This window comes from Myotis myotis, unplaced genomic scaffold (assembly GCF_014108235.1).
Source record: "Myotis myotis isolate mMyoMyo1 unplaced genomic scaffold, mMyoMyo1.p scaffold_m19_p_1, whole genome shotgun sequence".
Taxonomy (NCBI): Eukaryota; Metazoa; Chordata; class Mammalia; order Chiroptera; family Vespertilionidae; genus Myotis; species Myotis myotis.
Genome location: NW_023416313.1, coordinates 67,844,410 through 67,861,517, shown reverse-complemented (window position 1 = coordinate 67,861,517; position 17,108 = coordinate 67,844,410). Strand labels below are relative to the sequence as shown.

The 17,108-nt window shown below is 40.0% G+C and overlaps 1 non-coding gene and 1 pseudogene across 1 annotated transcript; one reads left to right on the top strand and one right to left on the bottom strand.

Annotated features, from left to right (window-relative positions):
• The first annotated feature begins 7,461 nt into the window (after nt 1-7,461).
• On the top strand, nt 7,462-16,688 carry LOC118660264 (annotated as a pseudogene).
• LOC118662010 lies at nt 16,215-16,346 on the bottom strand. Its single transcript, XR_004969570.1, has one exon. It is a non-coding gene; the product is annotated as a small nucleolar RNA SNORA51 (small nucleolar RNA).
• Nucleotides 16,689-17,108: the final 420 nt, after the last annotated feature.

Below are 17,108 nucleotides of genomic sequence, written 5' to 3'. Positions count from 1 at the left end.
TGCTGCTTTTAAGATTCTCTCTTTGTCTTTTACCCTTGACATTTTAATTATGATGTGTCTTGGTGTGGTCCTGTTTGGATTCCCCTTGTTTGGGGTTCTCTGCACTTCCTGAACTTGTAAGTCTATTTCTTTCACCAGGTAGGGGAAGTTTTCTGTCATTATTTCTTCAAGTGGGTTTTCAATATCTTGCTCTCTCTCTTCTTCTGGCACCCCTATAATTCGGATGTTGGTACACTTGAAGTGGTCCCAGAGGCTCCTTACACTATCTTCATATTTTTGGATTCTTTTTTCTTAGGCGACCCCTGTGAAAGGGTCGTTCGACCACCAAAGGGGTCTCGACCCACAGGTTGAGAACCGCTGCTCTAGGGTAACATGTCCTCAAATGGAAAGTAAGTTTTCAGTCCAAAAATTGAAAGGAAGTTTTCCAGAAGCTTGAGAATGTGACAGAGGGTTTTGTTATCAATTGCTGCTTAATAAACCACACCAAACTAGTGGCTTAAAATAACATTTTTATTCTTTCTAAGGGTACTGTAGGTTGACTGGGCCCAGCTGGGTGGTTCTTCTGATTCACATGATGTTGGATGGGACTGAAGTCACCCGGGGCTTTTATTACGTTGGAAAACCCAAGTTGGCATTCACATATCTGGTGTCTTAGTGGAGATGACTGAAAAACTGGGCTCAGCAGGATTCCTAGGCCTGCATCTGTCTCCCTATCTCTCTCTCTCATCTCAGGGTCTCTCCCTCTCCACCTGAACTTTCCAGCAGTATAACTGGACTTCTAACATAACAGTTAAAGGCTCCCAAAAGCACAGAAGTGGAAGCTGCCAGAACTTCTTGAGGCTTAGACTGAGAACTGGCTTTGCCTCACTTCTGCCACATCCTATTGATTAAAGGGCCAGTTCAGATTCAAGGGAGGGGACTCACAATGATGTCACATCAGGAGATGAGATCCACTGGGAGTCATCAGTGAGATTAGCTACCACGAGAAGTGTATTGATCTGGACCCAGGCTCTTTAGAGGGCAAAATGAAAAGGTTGGCATGGGAGAAGGATTCAGTCAGAATATAAGATTACAGAGCAGTATGGGAATGGAAGATCAGGTTGTAACAGATGACGGGAAGATTTGTACTTTTAAAGATGAATGAGGTACAGAAAATTGAGACATGATGACATCAGTTCTACTAAAGCAGTGATCTCCAGATGTTTAAAAATTATGCACCTAAAACTAAAAAAAAAAAAAAAATTATTGAATTTATTGGGGTGACAAAACCATATAGGTTTCAAGTTTACAGCTCAACAAAACATCATCTGCATACTTGATCATGAGCTCATCGCCCAAAGCAAAACTGCTTTCAGTCCCCATTTCCCCCTACTTTGCTCAACTCTACCTAGCCATACCCCCCTTTCCCTCTGGCTATCACCACCCTGTTGTCTATGTCTATGTCATATATATTTTTTAATCCTTTCACCTTCTTTCATCCAGCCACCTCAACCCTACCCCTCTGGCAGTTGTCAGTCTGTTCCATGTATCCATGCCTGTTTCTATTTGGTGCATCATCAAACTAAAAATTATTAAACATTCCTCATCCATTATAATTGTATAATTATCAATTATATATAATAATATTCTGCTGTAATATGTATTTTGCAGAACAAACATAAAATAAATATTAAGGATGATGAGATTAGAAAGAAAAGCTAAATAGTAGTTTTCATATTATTTTACTTATCAATGGTTCAATAGCCTCTTTGCCTTTCTAGTGAGAGCAATTTGGTTGGCGATGCCTCATCAATTTAAAAAATCTTGGTTTAATACCTTGTGATATAGTAGCTCAGAGGAATGGTTCTAAGTTCAGTTTATTCCCATGTTGGCTTTAATGGCTGTTTTAGCTGAAAGAGCTATCTCACAAAAATAAGAACAGCCAGATGGAAGAAGTGCACCATTAGCTGTGCTTGCTAAATCATGGTACTCATTTTTCAATCCCATCCCCAGTTATGCTAAAGGTTTTGTTGAAATTCAGCTAGCAAACATATATAATCCCCCATATCAGTCAGTTCTTCTTGAAAACTAATCGGAAGTTATTGCATCTTTGGATTTTTTAAGAAATGGGTTCAAAACCCATTGAAACTACTCACTGAAAAGATTTTTTAAACAGTTTTTAAAACTCTATTTCCAAGTTTTTAAGAGTGCAAATATTAAGAGTTTTACATTGAAATTGTTTTCAGCCACAAGATTATATAACAATGGAACATTTCCAAGTGTTTATTTAAAAAATGGAAATGCTCTCTCCATAGCACAAATGTCTTTTGTGCTGCAATTCCTTTCTCCTTCATTATTAAAAATGTCACCTTTACCTTGAAGAAACCGATTAAGAGTTTTATTTTTTCAAAAAACAAAAAAAACAAAAAACGGAACAATTGGGACACAGGCCAAGTCTCTTCAAATTCAAGAAGATAGAAATCATATCAAGCATCTTCTCAGATAACAATGGCATAAAATTAGAAATCAACTACAAAGAAAACAATGAAACAAAAAACACTTGGAGGCTAAATAGCATGCTATTAAACAATGATTCAGTTACCAAAGAGATCAAAGAAGAAATAAAAAGCATCCTGGTAACAAAAGACAATGAAAACACAAAAGCCAAAATCTATGGGACACAGTGAAAGCAGTCTTGAGAGGGAAGTTCATAACTCTACAGGCCTACCTCAAAAACAAGAAAAAATGGTAATAAATTATCTAACCCTACAAACTCAAAGAATCAGAGAGCAACAAGAAAAGCCCAGAGTAAGCAGAAGGAAGGAAATAATAAAGATCAGAGAGGAAATAAACGACAGAAACAAAAAAAAAATACAAAAGATCAATGAAACCAAGAGCTGGTTCTTTGAAAGGATAAACAAAATTGATGAACCTCTAGCCAGGCTCACCAAGAAGCAAAAAGAAAGGACCCAAATAAATAAAATCAGAAATGAAAGAGGTGAAGTAACAACTGATCCACAGAAATACAAAGGATTATGAAAAAATACTTTGAACAACTCTATTCCAACAAACTGGATGACCTAGACGAGATGGACATATTTTTTAGAAAAATACAAGCTCCCAATACTCAAGCAGGAAGAATAAAAAAACCTGAATAGGCCAAAAATTACTGAAGAAATTAAAGCAGTAATCAAAAAATCTTCCAGCACACAAAAGCCCTGGGCCAGATGGCTTTATAGGGGAGTTCTACCAAGCATTCAAAGAAGAACTAAATACTGTCCTACTCAGACTATTCCAAGAAATTCAAGAGGAAGAAACACTTTCAAGCTCTTTCTATGAAGCCAGCATTATTCTAATCCCAAAACTGGATAAAGACAATACAAAGATAGGGAATTACGGGCCATTATCCCTCATGAACATAGATGCCAAAATTCTCAGAAAATTTCTAGCAAATCGGATCCAGCATTACATTAGGAAGATCATACACCATGGCCAAGTGGGATTTACTCCAGGGATGCAAGGATGGTACAATATCAATAAATCAATAAACATGATATATCACATAAACAAATTGAGAGATAAAAATCACAAAATTGTATCAATCAATGCTGAAAATGCATTTGACAAAATCCAACACCCTTTTCTGATAAAAACTCTCAGCAAAGTGGGAATAGAGGGATCATACCTCAACATAATAAAAGCCTTATATGACAAACCTAAAGCCAACATCATACTCAATGGGCAAAAACTAAAACCATTTTTCCTAAGAACAGTAACAAGACAGGGATTCTCACTTTCATCACTCCTGTTTGATATAGTACTGGAAGTGCTAGCCATAGCAATCAGATAAAAAGAAATAAAAGGCATCTAAAATGGAAAAGAAGTAAAACTGTCCTTATTCGCAGATGACGTGATACTGTCCATAGGAAACCCCAAAGTCTCCATCAAAAAAAAACTAGACTCTGCCGAAACCGGTTTGGCTCAATGGATAGAGTGTCGGCCTGCGGACTGAAAGGTCCTAGGTTCGATTCCGGTCAAGGGCATGTACCTGGGTTGCGGGCACATCCCCAGTAGGAGATGGGCAGGAGGCAGCTGATCAATGTTTCTCTCTCATCGATGTTTCTAACTCTCTATCTCTCTCCCTTCCTCTCTGTAAAAAATCAATAAAATATATTTAAAAAACAAAAACAAAAAACTACTAGACTTGGACTTATATGCATGCATATAAGCATAACCAATGGACATAAGACACTGGGGGGTAAGGGAGGCCAGGGGATTGTCAAGGGTGGGGGGAAAAAGGAGACATATGTAATACCCTTTGTAATACTTTAAGCAATAACAAAAAACAAAACAAAACAAAAAAACTACTAGACTTAATAAATGAATTTGGCAACGTAGCAGGATATAAAATTAACACCCAGAAATCTACGGCCTTTTTATACACCAACTAACGGCCAGGTGCACAAATTTGTACACAAGGGGGGTCTGGCTGGCCCACCCCAATTGGGGCCAATTGGGCTGGGCCATTTGGGCGGAGGAGCCGCAGGATGTTGGCTGGATGGTCCTGCCCCTGATGGGGGGGTGGGGGATCGGGGTCCATCCAGGGGGAGGGACTGTGTGCAGTTGGCCGGCTGGCCCCCACCCCTGATCTGGGTGGGTCATGGGCGGTTGGCTGGCCAGTCCTGCCCTCTGGTCAAACTCCTGATTGATCTCCCAGTTGAACTCCTGGTCCAGTGGACAATTTGCATATTAGCCTTTTATTACTAGTACTAGAGACCTGTTGCACAAAAAGATTCGTGCAATAGGCCTTCCCTTCCTCTGGCTGCCGGCACCGGTTTTCCTCTGGCACCGAGGACCCAGGCCTTCGCTCTGGCCGGAGCCGCCTTCAAGCCTTCGCTGCTCTGGCTAGAGCCGCCTTCAGTCTTCGCTCTGCCGCTTCATGCCATCTTTGTTGGCAATTAACTTGCATATCTCACTGATTAGCCAATGGGAGGTGTAACGAAGTATGGTCAACTACCATGTTTGTCTATTATTAGATAAGATATAGGACTAGAGGCCCAGTGAACAAGATTCATGCACTCAGGAGAAGGGGGAGTGTCCCTCAGTTCAGCCTGTGCCCTCTCGTAGTCTGGGAGCCCTTGGAGGATGCCCAACTGGCGGGTTAGGCCCACTCCTTAGCGGCTTCTGGCTGAGTGGCACTTCCTCTGTGGGAGCGGACTGACCACCAGGGGGCAGCTCCTGCATTGAGCGTCTGCCCCCTGGTGGTCAGTGCACATCATAGCAACTAGTCGTTCTGCCTTTCAGTTAATTTGCATATTAGCCTTTTATTATATAAGATAATAAACTCACAGAAAGAGAAATTAAAATATAATCCCATTTACTATTGAATCAAAAAAATTAAGATACCTAGGAATAAACTTAACTAAGGAGATAAAACATCTGTACTCGGAAAACTACAAGACGTTGAAAAAAGAGATAGAGGAAGACATAAACAAATGGAAGAACATACCATGTTCATGGATTTGTACAATCAACATCATTAAAATGTCCATACTACCCAAAGCAATCTATAGATTCAATGCAATCCCCATTAAAATACCAATGGCATATTGCAAAGATCTAGAACAAACTCTCCAAAAATTCATCTGGAATAAAAAAAGACCCCAAATAGCCACAGCACTCCTGAGAAAGAAGAACAAAGTTGGAGGGATCACAATACCAGCTAGCAAGCTATATTACAAAGCCACTGTTCTCAAAACTGCCTGGTACTGGCACAAGATCAGACATATAGACCAATGGAACAGAACAGAGAACCCAGAAATCAAACCAAGCCATTATGCTCAATTAATATTTAACAAAAGAGGCAAGAGCATACAATGGAGTCAAGACAGTCTCTTCAATAAATGGTGCTGGGAAATTTGGTCAGATACTTGAAAAAAAAGGGAACTAGATTACTAACTTACACCGTATGCAAAAACAAATTCAAAGTGGCTAAAGGACTTAAACATTAGACAGGAAACTATAAAAATCTTAGAAGAATCCATAGGCAGCAAAATATCAGAAATATGTCATAGCAATATCTTTACTTATACAGTTCCTAGGACAATGGAAACCAGGGAGAAAATAAACAAATGGGACGACATCAAAATAAAAGCTTCTGCACAGCAAAAGAAACCATCAAGAAAACAATAGAAAGCCCACTGCATGGGAGAACATATTTGCCAATGCTATTTCAGATAAGGGTTTAATCTCCAAAATATACAGAGAACTTATACAACATAACAAAAGGAAGATAAACAATCCAATCAAAAAATGGGCAAAGGACCTAAGTAGACACTTTTCAAAAGAGGACATACAGAAGGCGAAGAGACATATGAAAACATGTTCAAAGTCACTAATCATCTGAGAGATACAAATCAAAACAACAATGAGATACCATCTCACTCTTGTCAGAATGGCTATCATCAACAAATCAACAAACGACCAGTGTTGTCAAGGATGTGGAGAAGAAGGAACCCTCGTGCATTGGTGGTGGGAATGCAGACTGGTGTGGCCACTGTGGAAAACAGTATGGGACTTCCATTTGACCCAGTGATCCCACTTCTAGGAATATATCCCAAGAAACTAAAAACACCAATCAGAAAGGATATATGCACCCCTATGTTCATAGCAGCTCAATTTACAATAGTTAAGATTTGGAAACAACCTAAGTGCCTGTCAGCAGATGAGTGGATTAAAAAACAGTGGTACAGCCATAACTGATTTGACTCAGTGGATAGAGTGTCAGCCTGCGGACTAAAGGGTCCCAGGTTTGATTCCGGTTAGGGGCATGTACCTTGGTTGTGGGTACATCCCCAGAAGGGGGTGTGCAGGAGGCAGCTGATTGATGTTTTTCTCATTGATATTTCTAACTCTCTATCCCTCTCCTTTCCTCTCTGTAAAAATTTAATAAAATATATTTTAAAACACACACAAAAAGCAGTGGTACATCTACACAATGGAATACTACGCTGCTATAAAAAAGAAGGAACTTTAACCAATTGCAACAGCATGGAGAGCATTATGCTAAGCGAAATAAGCCAGTTGGAGAAAGATAATGATCTCATTCATACGTGGATATAATGATCAACATAAACTAATGAACAAAAATAGATCCAGAGACAAATGGCAGGGGAGGGGGTTTAGAGAGCAACCAAAGGACTTGTATGCATGCATATGAACATAACCAATGGACACAGACACTGAGGCAGTGAGGGCTTGCCCTTGGCGGTGGGAGGGGTGAGGTGGGAGGGTCAATTGGGGGGAAAAAGGCGACATATGTAATACTTTAAACAATAAAATATAAAAGTAAAAAGAAAACAATCTCACAGTCATTTGTATTCATAGAAAAGGTCAGAAAATTGTGAACACTTGTCAGGTCATTTTTATAGAGAAGTGTCATTCAGCTTTCAGTTGAACAATGCTTCTTACAGAAAACCAATAATGGGTTACCATGTGGTAAAAATGATTTTCATGGTCAACCCTTGTCTTATTATAAAGTATTATTATAAAGATGTAATAATTATCATTATTTTAAAGATCTTATTTTATAAAAATTAACCATATTGATGACATTCTGGGTAGCACATAAACTGTGGTACAGTATAATTCATAGAAAGGAAACCAACTGATGAGTGCCTCAATGCCCACTCCAAACCGCTATGTATTGACTTCTGGAACAAGTGAGGACAGCAGTGTCAGCCAGCACAATAAGTATAAGAAACACATACATCCCTTCATATTTTATAGACATATATTTAATATGCATCAAGTCTAATATTTTATTCTTACTCCCCATTGTTTTGCATACCCCACTTGGGAAACCATATTCTTTCAGTAGAATGAAGAAGATGACACTTGGTCCTATTTAAACAGTAAAACAGTGACTTTGGGGTGACTGCTCCTCTTGGCAACACTTGGTGTAGTAGAGGCTTCACTGAGAAGTCTCACTGTAGTACAACTATTAAGTACCAACTGTAAGCAGACAATAGTTACAACATTGACTTTTATGCTGAAAGGCAGGAATTGGGCAGGAGAGAGAAGGATTGACACTAGTTTTACCCACAAAATTTTTAACCACCGAAACAGAGATAATAAAAACTGTCGTGTTTGACAGGATCTTTTGATGGTAGATCTGGTCTATCACTGAAGCTATTCCCTCAGCCAAGAATGCTTTTTCCTCAGATATTTCCATAACTGTTTTTTTTTTTCTTGTCATGCAGGTCACGCTCAAATATCTCAGAGGAACTCGTTTGCCTATCTTCTACAATGTACACAAGCAAGATCTAAAGTAATTGAATTCTATCACATCATTATCTGATATTTTCTTGTTTTATTTATTTGTTTTCTCTGTACTAGAATGTAACAAGAATGAATGCAAGGATTTTGTCTTTTTTGTTCACTAGCACTGTCAGAACAGTGTCTGGCATACTTTTCTTTTACACATCAATTTAGTACACTGGAAGAGAGAGCTTTAAAGATAGAATATCACAAGCCTCATTAAAAGTGTCCCATATGTAATGTCATTTAATGGGAGAAGGGGGTATATCCAACAGCAGTTGTTTGATAATGGGTAAGATGTCTCATGGAAGAGCTGTTTTCTAAAGAATCTTATCTTTAAATTTCTGGTTCAACTAATGAATAAATAGGCGCAAGGAGTTTTTGAGTGTGTGCTGTGCTGGTGACAGTGATAGGATATAGGACAGGGATAAGATATAGGAGGTAAGATTGTGGAAGAGCACCAAACTCATTTGTCTAGCTGGTTATAATATGAAGGATTGGGAGAATAGGACACAGAGATAGTATTAAAAAAAGAAATTACAGGAGAAATACAGGTGAGAGATGGATAGAATCCAAATCAATAGCATAAACAGAGATCAGTTACTATAAAACATGATTCATGCTTTCAAAGAAATTTATAAAATAAAAGTGGAAGCAAATATGTACACAGTTCAATTAAATCCAAAGTCTTCTTAGACTCACCTCACACATATCTCCAGGCCAGGGCACTCAGTTTTAGCCCTTAAATAAATTCAACTTGTGAGGGTATCGCTTAGAAATATAGACTTACTAAAGATTTAATGAGAAAACATTAAAGAAGTCCTATAGGAAAGCAGCCTAAAACACTGCTCTTTCTGCAGCTTCTGTTTTCTTATAATCATCTTATTCCTCCCTGAGAATCCCCTCAGCGGCCTTTTTAATTGCCTTGCTCAGTCCTCTTTTTCCTCTCCCCTGCTTCTCTAGCCAGGGTGCATAGGATTCAAACCAAAATCTAACTGAGCCAAACTATGACCACCTATTGTTCGTCCCCTGCATTTAGAATGGTGGGCACAGGAGTGTGAGTGGGGAGAATGACTCAACTCCTATGCCGCAGATAGCAGGAAGAATTTTAAATTATGTGAGCGGTAGATTGTTGAGAGGTTTCCTTTGTGTCTAGCTTTGGAAACCATTTGGAAAGTGATGCAATTAACTGAGTTAGGGAATGTAAACAATGAATAATCGCTATTTTTTGAATGCATTTTATGATTTCTTTGTGTGGGCAGAGATAATGATTTAGATGTCAAAGGAAATTCAGTTTGTCAAACCAGACAAATGTGAACAGGAAAGGAACACACCCAAATGAAGATGTATAGCATTTGGAAATGCAGGTATGATGTTTAAAGGAAAGGTCAAAGCGAGGGGGAAGTAGCTGTACTGAATGATGATAAAAGCTGTGGAAGCAGATAAATGATGCATGAGCAAGTGTGGAGCTGGAAGAAAATAATGCTAAGAACATGTACATAAGAAAGTATTATTTTAAAGATATGTGTGGGAAATAGGAGCAGAGAAACAGATTAATCTAAAGTTGTAAGAAACAGAAGGACTGTAGATAAAAATCAGACTGTTCTTTTTGAAAACGTGGGAACAATGTGAGAACTTAGGAAAAAGAATTAGGATAATTTACAAGTGGATGTGGAATTCTGATATAACATAGTTTTTTAATCATAAAGTTTAATTATGATAAACTGTTCACAGATATAAGCCCTGATTAGCTAGGGGATGGTACTAAGGAGGTGGATTAAGGGAGAAACTTCAGCTGTGAGGTTTGGATAGAAAGACTTTTCTTTTCAGGCCTTTTTTGTACAAGTCTAAAAATGTAAATTAGACCCCTTAACTTTCTCCATATAATCTTGATCTGGGGTCAGCAAACTTTTTCTGTAAAGGACCAGATAGTAAATATTTTAGACTTTTTGTGGGCCATACCATCTCTGTCCCAACTACTTACATTTGCCATTGTAGAGCTGAAGTAGCCATAGATAAAAATCACTTTTATCTTCAGATTTTAATCCAAGTGTGGTGAAATCAATCTGGTGATCATTCAAGTTCCAAAAAATAAAACAGTATTGTTAACTCATCAAGAACACTTTCGTGGGGGGGGGGTTTTGTGTGTGTGTGTTTTTTTAGATAAAGACATGTATGATGAACTGAATATCCATGGGACTTTTGATGTTCCTTAGCATCTTTATAACTTTATGCAGTTCTTGTAGTTCCTTTATTATTTTTTTACTCTCCAATTTAATTGATAAATCAACATATGTTGGCAAATAGACCAATCCCATTGATATGTTTTAGTTACAAGATAATTATCCATCTTATTTATTGCATTAATCTACAATTTGCTTACATGCAAATTAATCACTATAATTAAAGTGGGCTCAAAACACTCAAAATGAGTTACTGTTACTTTTTCACCATCCAACCAAAATTTTCTGCGTGCTTTATCCAATTATGCTCTTTCCTTTAGTCCTAGTTAAAAATTCAATATTCATTCATTCATTCATTGGAATCTTATTAAGTGCTTGAGTGCTGTGTGTCAAGCAGAATGCAATATGCTGGGAATACAAAAATAATCCTGCTCAATCTCTGCCCTTGAATGTTCTCTGTCAAGGGATAATAGAGCTCCCAGAGGGAAGGAGTAGTCAGCAGTGTCAAATATGGCATAGTGGTCAACCTTGAAAAGAGAACAGAGGCCATTGAATTCAGCAGTAAAAGAATCGGAGAGCAATTTCAGTGGGTTCTTCAAACTCTTATCGTGCTCAGAGGCCCAACAATATAGCCCAAGGGCAGAATCTTTTTTTCTCAGCAGAGGTTATATGATGAACTTTCTTAACTTTCCATGTGGATTGGACCTCACAGCTATATCAGTAGGAGTTCTTAGCTTAAACAATAAAAGCAGCTCTGCTGGGCATCAGCAAAAAAAAACAAAAAAAAAGGATTTTAGTAAAGGATATTGGATACCACTCAAAGTCTCTGGAAAGAAAGGAGAATCAGTGTTGGCAGCTATACAAATAGAAACTAAGTCTGAAGCCAAGCTAATTCTATAACAATACCACTGCGCAGACACTGCATCTTTTTTCTAAGACTTTGTTTTACAGAAGTTTTAGGTTTATAACAAAATTGAGAGGAAGGTACAGAAACTTCTCATATACCCCTTCCCCACACATGCATAGCCCATTACCAAAATCACTCACTAGAATAGTACATTTTTAGAAATATATTTTTATTGATTTCAGAGAGGAAGGGAGAAGGAGATAGAAACATCAATGATGAGAGAGAATCACTGATCGGCTGCATCCTGCACACCCTATACGGGGATTGAGCCCACAACCCGGGCATATGCCTATGCCCTTGGCCAGAATCGAACCCAGAACCGTTCAGTCTGCAGGCCAACACTCTATCCACTGAGCCAACTCAGCTAGGGCAAGAATAGTACATTTTTTAAACAAGGATGAACCTACATTGTAACATCATAATCACTCAAAATCCATATTTAATTTAGCGCTTACTCTTAGTGTTATAAATTCTGTGGGTTTGGACAAATGAGTAATATACATTCTTGAATGATTGTTTGACTGGAAATAAAATTTCAGATTACTAATCACTTTTTCTCAACACTTTAAAGCTATTACTTTATTGCCTTCTTTTGCTTGCTATTATTTAGGAGTATAGTGTATAATGGCATGTATCCATTATAATAAAATCATACAGATTCAGCTCTGCTCCTCTGACTTCTATCAGTCACTGAACTTTTTATTGTCTTTATAGTTTTGCCTTTCCAGGAAAGTCATATAATCACAAGCATAATCTTTTCAGATTGTTTTCTTCCACTTAGTAATATGCATCTAAGGTTCCTCTGTGTCTTTTCATGACTTGACAGCTCATATATTTTTAGTGCTGAATGATATTCCATTGTCTGGATGTACCACAATTTATCCATTCACCAATGAAGGACATCTTTGTTGCTTCCAAGATTTGGCAATTATGAATAAAGATGCTATAAACATCCATGTATAGGTTTTTGTGTGGACATAAGTTTTTAACTCTTTGGGGTAAATGCTGAGGAGCACGATAGCTGGGTCATATGGAAGAATATGTAAAGCTTTGTAAGAAATCACCAAACTTCCAAAAGTCTCCCAAACTGGCTATACCAACAATGGCATTCACACCAACAATGTATGAGAGTTCCTGTTGCTCCACATCCTCTCCCGCATTTGGTGTTGCCAGTGTTTTGGATTTTGGTCATTCTAATATTTGCTGTAATAGTAACTTATTATCGTTTTACTTTGCCATTCCCTAATGACATATGACGTGGAGCATCTTTTCATATGCATGTTTGCCATATGTATATTTTCTTTGGTGAGGTATCTGTTCAGCTCTTTGGCCCATGTTTTAATCAGGCTGTTTGTTTTCTTATTATAGTTTTACATTTTTTATATATTTTGAATTAATAGTCCTTATCAGATGTGTCTTTTTGTATTTTTCTCCCAGACTGTGGTTTATACTCTTGAATTTTTTTAAATTTGATTTTTTTCAAATATTATATTGCTAAAATACCCCCCCTTTTTTTTTTTGCCTAGTACTTGCATAAGATACCAGATATCAGTATCTTTTGTTTTCTGCTATTTTGTCTGGTCTTTTAGTTTAGCATATTGTTAGCAGCATAGAGCAGGATTTTGTTCTTTTACCTAGCCTGTATAATAATCTCAAATAACCTCATGTTTTTGGTGAATCTCCACTGATTTTTAGCATCTTATTTTATATTTTATATGCTTATCATTCTTATTTTGTTGCTTTAAAAATTTTATTCTAGCGTCCTTGATCCATCAGTTTTCCACTCACTACTTTTTGTTGCTGAGTCATTTATTAATGATTATATATTCTGCCTTTTAGTTGTAATTCTTATTTTTCAACATAATATTTAGCCATAATTTGTTCTCACAGATTTTAAATTATTTGGTGTTTCTATTCTTCTCCAAACATAAAAATGATCTTAGCATGCTTTAATTATCCATTATTATGCTCTCCAATCTTATGATTGTTTGATTTTTTTTAGAAAACAGCAATAATATTTAATGTTTTAAATGCAAATGTTAGATAAACTATCAAGTAAAAATATAAATTTATAAAAGAGGAAACCAAAAAGGCCTTGATCTTTCTGATGTAAACCACTAACCACTGCTGACCCCTGAGGCTACAGTTACAGGCCTCTCCCCCATTGCTCCCAGGATGTAGTGCCTGTCTTCAGGGACTTGCTCAGCCTCTGGCAGCAGGCTCCCTGTTGCAGAAGCTGAGTGGTTGAAACGAGAGGCAAGGAGGGCCATGGTGAGGTTGTGAGGGCAGGGAATCAGAAGCAGTGCGGCAGGCCTCGCCCTCCTGGAGTCTACATTCCAGGCAGCATATGCAGAAAGGGCCTGACCTGGTTGGCGGTAGTCAGGGTGGTCCCCTGGAGACAGAGGGTGAATGAGCCTGAGTAGGGGAGGTAGTAACTTGTATATACCCAGGCATAGCAGGGGAAGGGCAGTCAAGGTAAGTGGCCCACAAAGGGGTTTTGGGGTGAGAGGCAAGACTAGCACCTGAAATAGCTAGGTATGTGTGGGGATGGTTGCAGACCAGGTGGGAAGGTGTCTGGTCAGCCTTTCAAACTGTAAAGGCCATGGACTATGAAGGCAAGGCCATGCAAGGGAGAATGACTCACAGCCCTGCCACCTCTCCACAGCAAGCAGCCCAGAGAGATCCCCTGGAAGTCTGTCAGGAGCCCCTTTGTGGTGGAGTCCACAGGAGTGTACCTGTCCCAGGAGGAAGCTTCCATAAGTGGGAGAAAAGTTTACAGGCCTGGCCAGGGGTGTGACACTGAAAGCATCTCATCAATTCATGACACCAGTGTTCCTTTCTCCTTCCCTAGAACCACATCCAGGCAGGTGCCTTACATGTGGTCATCACGCACCCTCGCCAGATGTACCCATCTTTGTCATGGGGGTGAATGAAAAGGACTATAATGCTGATTCCCTGAAAATTGTCAGGTAACGGGCAGCAGCATCCAGAAGTGGGTGGGTGATGCCCAGAGGATATGCCAGCCTGTGATGGGAAGGGATCAGACTCAGCCTCCCCACCCCCATCCCCACCCCAATGGTGCTTCTTTCACATCCCTCTGCTTCTCCCTCCCAAAGTGTTAACAGCCACCATGTTAACATTCCCCTAGAGCTGTTAGCAATGCACAACTTCTGGAGAATATGCTTGGGGAGGTTCCCCCAGCTGCACCTCCAGTGCCTCCTTCAGTCTGAAGGCATCCCCAATGACCTTTCTCATCCCCATCCTGACTTTTCACAAATCCAAGCCTCTGAGCATCTCCCCCAGATGAGGTAAGGGTGGAAGGGTGGCTCTGACACTTACCTCACAGTTCCCTTGCTGTGTCAGCAATGCATCCTGCACCACCAGCTACCTGGCGCCCCTTTCCAAGGTCATTCATGAGCGATCTGGGATTGTGGAAGGACTGATGGTGAGTTGGGGAAAGGGCTGGGCAGGATGGATGGCAGGGAACCTGTACCTCTTCCGCTTAGGATTTGCTTAGTGTGTGACTTTACTAGGAAGAGACTGGTTTCAAGAGGAAAGGCCCGCCAGTGGTGGAGTCTTTTAAAATACCGTGTAACTCTCAGGCAAGGCTGGACCCTGGCTAGGAGGTGCCCCTCCACTGGTCCCCACCTGGCTCATCACTTCAGGCCTAAAATAAAGAGGCATGGGAAGCTGAGAGCAGGAAAGCCTCACCTCAGCCCTCTTCTTCTCCAAGACCACAGTCCATTTCTACACGGCCGCCCAGAAGACAGTGGACGGGCCATCAAAGAAGGCCTGGCAAGACGGACGAGGAACCCACCAGAACATCATCCCAGCCTCTACAGGGGCAGCCAAGGCAAAGTCATCCTAGACCTCGAAGGGTATGAGGACAGGAAGCTGCCACCAGGATGGGAGGCACACCCTGACAAGAGCAGACGGGCCCCCGTCCTTGCGGTATCTAATGAGAGGAAGGTGGAGGTGAGGGGGTAAATGGAGAAGTCCTTGGGTTCTGACTTCCACCTCCATGTGGGACTATCCAGGAAACTGACAGGAATGGCGTTCCGGGTGCCAGCCCCAGGCGTTTCTGTCGTGGACCTGACCTGACGCCTAGCCGGCCTACCATACTCCGCCATCAAGGATGCCATAAAAGCAGCAGCCAAGGGGCCAATGGCTGGCATACTTGCCTACAATGAGGATGAGGTAGGGACTGAGGAGGAGAGACCCTGGGAGGAACCCTCTGGGGGGAGAGCGTGACTTCCCACTTGCCAAGGAGCTGCTCACAATGAATCAAGATAGGAACTGCAGGGCTGGGAGAGTCAGATCTCCTGCCTCAGCATCTTTGCACTTGCTGCTCCTCTGGCCTGGAAAACTTTTCCCCCAAGTGGCCATATATTTGTCCTCACCTCCTCCAATTCTTTACTTCAGCCTCCCTCCTCAGCAAGATGTTCTTGTTGAGGCCCCTTTCTTCACCTGAAATTCCATTTTGGTCACTGTTGGTCCTGCTAGCACGTGCACTCCAAGAAGGCAAGGATTGGGGACTATCTTTTCACTCACACAGCTCCAGCCATCTTTCCAGGCCCTGGCACACAGTAGATGCTCAATACATGCTTCCTTAGAAACTCTGACACCCATGTTGTCTCTACAGACTTTGTCAGCGATACCCACTAGTCCATCTTCGATGCTAAAGGGGGCATCTTGCTCAGTGACAACTTAGTGAAGCTCATTTCAGCTGCGCCCCTGTCTCTGCGCTGATCCCCAGCGAGCCAGTCCCCACCTCCTCCCCCATCAGGCGCACAAGGTTCCCCTGCTGATAGTTTGATTTTTTTTCCCAATGTCTCCCCATTCACAATACAGACCAGGCAAAGAGCCTGAGCTGAGGTGTATGTGGGGTAAGTTTACTCTGCCTCCTATTTCTGTACAGTCAGTGTAAGAACACAGCCTGTGGTGAGCACCAGGAGGCCTAGTTTGATTTTTTTAAAAACAAAAGGAGTGAGTTTGTTTACAGGCAGTACTAACTAAAATTTTAAGTTAAATGTTAACATACCATTAAAAACATCTCAGGTGTTCCTGCTGGTTTTTCTTTACTTATTGCAGAAAGTCATCCTTTATTTGTTCTTTTAACGAGAATCCGTAAGTAGTAAATTAGCTCTGAGTCTGTATATCTGACAATGTCATTATTTTGCCTCACTCTTGAATGATTGTTCAACTGGACATAAAATCTCAGGTTAACACTTGTTTTTCCTCAATGCTTTAAAGCTATTACTTGATTGTCTTCTGTTGACTGTTATTGAGGAGAGGCCTGCTATAGGTTAAAATGTGTTCCTTTACTCTCTGGTAGCTTTCAATATTTATTTTTCTTTATTCGTTTTTAAAAATTCAGGTATATTTTACATACAGTAAAGCTTACTCTTTCATGTGTTACAGCTCAATAATGTAGAACATTTCCATTAACCCACAAAGTTCTTTCATGACCCTTGTTATTCAATTTCTCCCTCATCTCCAACATCTGACAATGATCTGATTATTGTCTCTATTGATTTGCCTTTTTCAGAATGATATGTAAATGGAATCATACAGAATTTTGCATTTGACTTTTATCATCAATGTGATCATTGGAAGGTTTAACTATGTTGCTGGATGTATTAGTACTTTGTGTCTTTTTATTGACGAGTTGTATTCCATTGTATAAATGCTCCACAATTTGCTTATCCATTCACTATTCC